This window comes from Ornithodoros turicata, chromosome 1, assembly GCF_037126465.1.
Source record: "Ornithodoros turicata isolate Travis chromosome 1, ASM3712646v1, whole genome shotgun sequence".
Taxonomy (NCBI): domain Eukaryota; kingdom Metazoa; phylum Arthropoda; class Arachnida; order Ixodida; family Argasidae; genus Ornithodoros; species Ornithodoros turicata.
The window spans coordinates 24,476,015-24,484,134 of NC_088201.1; the positions used below are offsets into that span (position 1 = coordinate 24,476,015).

An 8,120-nucleotide genomic window follows, 5' to 3' on the forward strand; every position below is an offset into this window, starting at 1 on the left:
GGTCATTGGCGATACGGGTCCAATATGGGACCCGTTTCGCCAAGATTTTCCCCATATTGGCTGAAAATGGGCAATATGGGCCCCATATTGCCCAGTTTCAGCCAATATGGGGAAAATCCTGGCAATATGGGCCCCATATTGCCCACTTTGAGCCAATATTGGGAAAATCTTGGGAATATGGGCCCCATATTGTACGCGTACACCCCATATTGACTGAACAGGGTACGTAGCCGTGTTGCACAAATGCCCAAGCAGCACGGCAAGATTGAACGTTGAAGCGTGCGAAATACCCTATTCACTACATCGTTACATTCAACAACTTCCCGCAGATGATACACATTGTTCGAAACAGTCAACGTATTTGGCATTCCCAACGTAAAGTTCACTAGAGTTCGACACCTCAACATTCCACGTCTTGAAAGTCGCCGCCATCTTCCTTCGCGATGCCAATGCCAATCGGTCGAGCCGACTGTGAGCAAGCGAGTTGTTTGAGCGTAATCACGCGTCCTACAACTAATGCGCATGCGCGACAGCCCTAACGGACGTTTCATAGGGCTAAAATGTCGCTGGGTGCTGTAATGGTAACGAAATTGCGGCAGGTCAAGTAAAAAACACAATGTTTGATAAGAAGGGATGGCTATTCTGTAAAGTTAGGTGATTTCAAGTTGCTGCAAGCAGTGTAAATTGCTCTGGCGTGTGTCCGTCACCGCCACGAAAGTGTTTCGCTGCTTTGTATTCTCGGAGCGGGTGTGGAAACTGTTAATCCATAGAATATTGCGATCCCAATGAAGGCTTCTGAGGGATCTTAGGTATTGGCAGTTCTGTGGGACTGCTTGTGATCTTCAGCGCGGGCGTAGCAGCTGTTCTTCGTTTTTTTGTGTGTTTGGGCAATGCCGTGTTTCTTTCCTTTTTTTTCGTTCTTTTTTTTGTGTTTTGGAGTGATGTGAACGTGGATTAATTAGATCCGCAGAAAGAAAAAAGCAAAAATCATACAAAAGTAGTGAATATTATACAGCATAATGCTTTATTATTACACGGGCTCACCGTAGGTGTTATCACAGAAATATTGGCAATATTGGCGCAAAATGGGCTTGCCAATATGGGCAGCCCATATTGGTCCAATATGGAGCCTGGTTGCACTCCCCATATTGGTCCAATACTGGCAGCCCATATTGGGCCAATATTGGCAATCTTGGCAGCCCATATGGGTCCAATATTGGACCAATATTGGCGTGCTGCTTGGGCCATGAAACACTGAAGAGTTGTTCGAGATGCTTTCTTCTTCTGAAGAATGCAGCAACACTTTCCATGTGATATGCACAAAATGCGTATACAGTCGACCCTCGATTTATGAACGGTTAACGGTCCAAGAAAAATCGTTCATCAATCGAGGGTTTTATAAATGGAGGTTTGGAATGAGCAAGGAGATGTGTCCTGCTAGGGCACCGTTCATAAAGCGAGGGAATTCGTAAATCGAAGGTTCATGCATCGAGGGTTAACTGTAATACACACATACACGCTACGACATTATGTCTCTGAGAGAAAGAAAAGGTCGGAGAATGCACGTGACAAAGCGTCCGTCCACAGCAGCAATATGGGGGCATGCACAAACGGGCCACAACACTATGGTGAAAAAGATGCAGCAACGTGATGGTGGTGGTGGTGGTGAAAGGCTCGCCGTTGTCGGCCTCACAGAGGTGGGTAACGTCACGACTAACGCCGTGGGGGAATATGCGTCCTGGGCCGACTTCTAAGGGAACTGTGCCGATATATGTCTTTAAGCGTCAGAGGAAAGCCCAGGAAAAACCCCAGACAACACAGTCGGCATCGGGATTCGAACCGGGGTGCTTCCCAGTCTCACGTGCAGCTGTTGTCCAACGAGACCGTTCTACGTGCTCGAGAGGAAAGGGAAAAGCTGAGGGGCTGCGCGAAAGGCTGACCCACTTGCGTAGCGTATTCTTCCTTGAGATAGAAGAAGCAGGTATCGGTGTTATCTGACACATCTACTAACTTCTAACTTGAGCACATTCTTGTCCCAGACAGTTGCCGTTATGACTCATAAACCGAGAGCGTGTTTCAAAGTATATCCATGTCTAATGCAGTGCCGACGTCCAAAATAACACAGGCAAATACTTACTTCGAACACCTCACAGGTATCGCTGTAGTTGACGTATGTACTGATTACGGTCAATGTGGCCATAAAGGTTTTCCCAACTGAAGTGGACTCTAAATAGGGCTCCAGGAACTACATACATTAGAGCTTGGCTGTAATCGACAACGGAAGAATGTCGTGTCACTGATAAAGTGTTGCCATTGACATGGGGGTGCTACATTACGGGATAACTGATAAGTGTAAGGGGTAAAACCCAATGAAACAGAACAGGCATTTATACACATCCCAGGCAGCACAATGTACTGAAAGTCGAGTGCAATGGGGGGGACGGGGACGGTATGTGTCTTATCAATGTTCTTTTTGTTTCACGGGTCTGGTTAAGGCCTTTCACCTGCCCCTCCACCCTATTGCACTCGACTTTCAGTACATTGTGCTGCCTGGGTAGGCTGCGTAGCAGAGTTGTACGTAACGCATTACTAGTAATTGCGTTACTAGTAATCAGTTACTTTTCTCAGTAATTTTTAACGTAATCAATTCATTTTGTGAGCAAGTAATTTTCCAATTAATCTGATTACAATTTTCAGTAATCAATTACTGAGTAATCGATTACTTTTTTAACCTTCTGTCAACAATTGAAACCGTTTTCAGCAAGGCAATCTGTTCTTCTGTTCCACCACGAGTTCGACTGAAGCAATGACGCAGAGGTCACTGTGACGGCCGTCTCTACTCCACACGTGTTCCATGCACACCACAGTAATATGATAATCGACCTACTGGAGCAACAGTAAAATAGGTTTGTTTTTTTTTTGATTGGGTGTTAGCGCCGCGAAGCAACTGTGGCTATGAGCGACGTACAGATGTGGACAGACGGAGAGAGGATAGCAGGAAGGAGTGGGGGACAGGGGGGTTAGTATGCGTCCTGGGCCGACTTCAGGGGGAACTGTGCCGACATTCGTCTGGAAAGTCTTCGGAAAACCCAGGGAAAACCTCAGACAGCACAGCCGGCGGTAGGATTCGAACCCACCACCTCCCAGTCTTCAGCACGACCTTGGTTACCACCAACGAGCGGACGCCAGTAAAATAGGTGACTGTATTGATAAATTGTGCGAGCTGAACATAACAATAGTAACAAAACGAAGCGGATGTTTGGATGTTGTTTTAAATGTGCATATAAATCTGTAATAAACGCGTGTATGTGTTTTGTATGTTGCTTTCAAATGTATTTGTGAATTTCACGTATCATGTATGTTGGTGTCTCATTAGAATTTGCAACAAGAGCTGCAAGTTTGAACACTGCAGGCTTGTTGGCTTTGCTATGGCCCACAATTTAAAAGTAACGGGAAAAGTAACGCGTTACATTTTTAATCGGTAACGTATTACATTTTGATGAAGTAATTTGTAACGGGAAAGAAATACTTTTCGCGCAGTAGTAACAGTAATTGTAATCAATCACTTTTTTCGAGTAAAGTGTACAACTCTGCTGCGTAGTCGGGAACGGTGGTAAACATGATAATTCGTGGCGCCACAGTTTGCCCTTGGATATATTTTGTCCACGTGATAGTTCTTCAACGTACGCGGAAATGTTAGCACAGGACACACCTTGTGTAGGAAGGCGTGTGTAAGTAACGTCAATCCAGGGGCAGATCCAAACCCGCGGTTTGGGGGGGGGGGGCGGTTTCGTTGTCGGAGCGCGTAGTGGGAGAGGGGAAAGAGGGAAGTCCCATGTATAAACTGACTTTTTTGGGGGGAGCGATCGCCCCCCGCCCCTTGTATCCGCCACTGTGTGCATCAAGCCGCCAAATCGTTGGCGTTCTCAACCGTGTTCGATCTAATCGAGCCTATACGTCAACACGGCCCGCGTCAAGAATTTATGTACCCCATTTGGTAACTCCGAGGCAGCATTGTGTCAAATAAAAGATATGGAAAGCCCGTAACGACATCCCAACGACTTCTTCCTCCGTCATCTTGAAGGTAGTAGCAAAACATGCCGTAACATAATAGTGTTGCGTTTGAAAATGTGCTGCAGTCCACGAACGCTTCCGTGAAATTCCCTCGCGCTGGACTTTTGCTTCGCCTGTATGACATGACCATCAATGAAACTTTGCACGCCGCTTTCAGTACGAGTCTGCACCGCCGTTTCGTGCGAAAGGTGCGAAGTGACTGCAGCAAAACAGTTTCGGATTTCGTTACAGCTCGCCTTCTGTAAAATGTCCACTGCCGTAGTTGCTAGACTACCTCATGGTTTCATCATAATTGTTCTCATATTTCACAAAACAACACATTTCTTTTAATATTACATTTACAAATTTTACGTTATAGGTAATATCACTGCAAGAATATTCCATCTGGGCAAAAGAAGTATTCGGCAATAACTATTCGTTCTATCGTGAAGTACAGCGACCTCTTCAAAGATCCTTCATTGCACATCATTCCGTTTGTTGGAATATAGAAAGGTTTTATATCTTTAAAACGAGGACTGTTGCCCGTCTACGTCCGAAAATGGACCAATGGCTAACTCAGCTATGTTACTAACTCCTCTCCAGGTATGTCACAGTCGGCCTTTCTAAGAAACGAAGCACAAAGGACTCAGAATCGTGCCCAAAGAGAAGCAACTCGTGCGGATGTAACGAACTCCAGCGGTGTTATGGTTACAGGCCGATTAGAAAAGGAATCGGGAACAGATTGTGATTCCCTTCGACTGAAGCGAAGCGTGCGGGGAACTTTCCCATGACCAGGCCGCCCAGCGCGCCATCACCTGGACGCCTTCTGCGGTTCTCCACGGCTCCTATTTGGCTGGAGCTTCTATGAACTCTTTTATGCCCACCTCGGTCGGTGGTGCGGTTACAAAAGCAGTAAGAATTGAATATCGAGCTGCGTTGCCTGGCTATCGTCCAGCGAAACGGTCTGTAATGGACCCACTGTTCGAGCCCACAGATGTTCGCACATGGCTGCTTTTTGTGAACATCTCAATTGCGATACAAACGACCCCAAGTTGTCATGGCGGTCGATCACAATTGACAACCTCATAAATATCACCATCTTTACTTGCGTTCTCCTGCAGTCTCGTAATTTACTTGTCTGTTAAAAGCTGGTCAGAGGTAAGGAGCGAAAAAGAATAGTTTATTCGCGTTTTATTTGTTCTTTTAGCCGCCTTACGTCTCTATGTGAATCTTCACCGTATCTTCCTCCTACTGTGACGATAGTCGATAAGCGTATATACTCGAAAACCAGAAATAGATATCGAACAACTTGGTTATACCATGTGCGTGTTTGACATCTTTGTGGAACGATACAAGGAAACCTACCAAATGAAGTTACGCTTCGTAAAATGATTCACCTGGCATTAAAAAAATAATAATAATGACATAGCAACTCGCATAATGTGCGGTCACCGGTGCAACATACTGCTATATTTTTGCCACCGCATAAGACTACAAAGGCTTTTCGAAAACTTCAGACGAATGTCGGCAGAGTTTCCCATGAAGTCGGCCCAGGGCGCATGCTAACCCCCTGTCCCCACTGCTTCCTGCAGTCCTCTCTCCATCTGTCCACATCTGTACGCCGCTCATAGCCACAGTTGCTTCGCGGCGCTAACACGGAATCAAAAAAAAAAAAAAAGACTACCACATATCCACAAAGCATGGATGCTGACAAAACTGAAAAGTGGACTAGGAGGAAGAAGGAATAATGCGTACAATAATGAAGTCGGAAGTTCCCAAAATTCAATGGTCAGTACAACAAGAAGTTGTACTGACAATAAGTCATTTGAAAAAGTTCCAGGGAGCAGCACGGGCCCTGGCAGGGCGTGCCGGGAAATGCGGTGTAAAACGACAGTGACGACGACGATGACGACGACGATCGGAGACGATAGAAAAAGCAAGGCATACACATGTTTCCCCGACAACTCCCAACCTGCACCGTGACTGCCGCATTGGTGCTGCGTGTTCTTCAAAAAACCTATTCGATTCTGTTGTCAGCAACACACTTTTCAAAAAGGGATCTTAATTAAGCAATCTGCGGGACTCCGAAAAAAATACACGACTGCAGCAATATGGCTAAACCTTCTATCGTACAGTCCAACATAGTGTCATCAGGACCCTTGTCGTAATCCACAAGAACACCTATCGAGGGTCGACGTAATGGTCGTCCCTCTTACTGTACCACGTGCTCGTAGTTTCATGTGACAGGCAAAAAACAACAACAGATACACGATGATGATGGCATGAGCTGTTTCACCGCTGGAGTACAGCTTGGGACAAAAGTTTACGGAACACCGGGGTGTCGCATTTCTCCAATGGAGCGACAACCTAGCAGCAAACAAGGGTGGACACACATACTGGGAGATGGTTAGAATAGCCGGCCACCCGTTTCTTATTCGATCTCTTCCTGCTAGGTAGCAGGGGGCCGCTCCAATGAAGGCATACGCAGATGCCGCATTCCGTAAACGTTTGTCGCAAGCTGTACGTGACAGACAAAATGGACACGTTCCCGGGCTGTGGCCTGCGCTGTGTTCGTCAAAGGCAGTATTTCTTTTTAAATAAATCATTGTATCCACCTCCTGTTCGATAACAGCCGTTCCCTTCTTATAGACCACTTGCACTCCTACGTCATCGATTACGTTTCGCCGCCGCGCAAAGCATGCTGGTGGGCACCTATCAACCTTATCAGCCTTTTCGGCCTATCAGCAGACGCGTTTTTCCCGCTTCTTGCCAACCAGAGCAAAATATAACCTCGAACCGGTCTTCTCGGGACGCCACATGTTTGTAAACAGAAAGTGGTCTATACTTGGCAGTGAACTTATTAATGGAGGTGTCATGCTTCATGTACTGCTTGCGACACGGTTGTCTGAAATCAGCACCTCGTGGTTTATCTCATCTCAAATCTCGAGATGTTGGAAGATCATTTATTTCGAGTAAGAAACACGTGCAGCATATGGTATCCCTTTAAATACAATGTTGGAACAACATTTTCGATCGCAATCAAGGAAATATGGGCTCCAGAACTACTGACAGGCGATTTCAGACAACCGTGTCGCGAGCAGTACCAGTATTCATGTATAGTACAAGTATTAAGCCACAGCGGAACGGTTTCGACAAAAAGAAGTTTCAGCTTCCAGAAACCCACAGAAGATCACGCTAGGCATAGCACAAACATCCGATATCTGTCGCCTTTGTGCTATGGTGAAGTAGGGTTCAATTTGCTAATCCAGTTTTTGCAATATTTTGTGCCCAAACTTTCAATTCTCATACGCCGGGCACACCCTTCCTTCCCTTCCGCGTTTCTCATTGTTTCCTGTGGAATACATGCCACGGTGAGCAGGACTATGTTACTAAGTAACCTTAAGCTTTCTTCTTTGTTTGCTTAAAGGGACACACAATTGTCATATGAATTGATTTCTAATGCTGTCAACAACCACTACGGAATTTTGGAATGAATCGCAAGGGATGTTCTATTCCTTTTGTTTCATGTATAGCGTTCCAAGCGTTTCAAATAAAGTCCGCACTGTCTGCCCGCGTCCTCGGTCATTCGTAACTACGTGACACATCCATGGATATCCTACCTTCACGTGGTCGAAGCCACGTACCAGTCAAGAAGATGGGCGAGGAGGAAGCGAGAGCGACAACATGACACCGGGAACGAGGAGGTCAATTCTTTCTATGGGGTGACATTGTGTATGGGGTATGGCCAGTATTGCAGAATCATTAATGATTGCATAACGCTTCCGATATGTAGATTAAACAGCCGTTTATTTCATGACATTATACTCACGGCCTTCCAATGTTTTATAAGTCTCAGCACGTGTTACGACCATACCTCAGGAAAAACATGAACATGCTCATTCATGCTCAACGTGGCGAATGAGCTGAACACGAGTGAGGAAATGGAGAGCTGAGCGCGAGATGAGCGAGCATGAGTGATCAAACGAGAATATGAGCATAAGCAAAACTCACTCGTTAGCATGAGTAAGCAAACAAGGAGATGAGCATGAGTGAAACTCACTCATGAG

The 8,120-nt window shown here is 45.9% G+C and overlaps 1 long non-coding RNA gene across 1 annotated transcript; it reads left to right on the plus strand.

Moving 5' to 3' along the window:
* The first annotated feature begins 1,593 nt into the window (after positions 1 to 1,593).
* Positions 1,594 to 5,157, plus strand: LOC135397742 (uncharacterized). Its single transcript, XR_010423717.1, has 2 exons — positions 1,594 to 1,697; positions 4,657 to 5,157. It is a non-coding gene; the product is annotated as an uncharacterized LOC135397742 (long non-coding RNA).
* Positions 5,158 to 8,120: the final 2,963 nt, after the last annotated feature.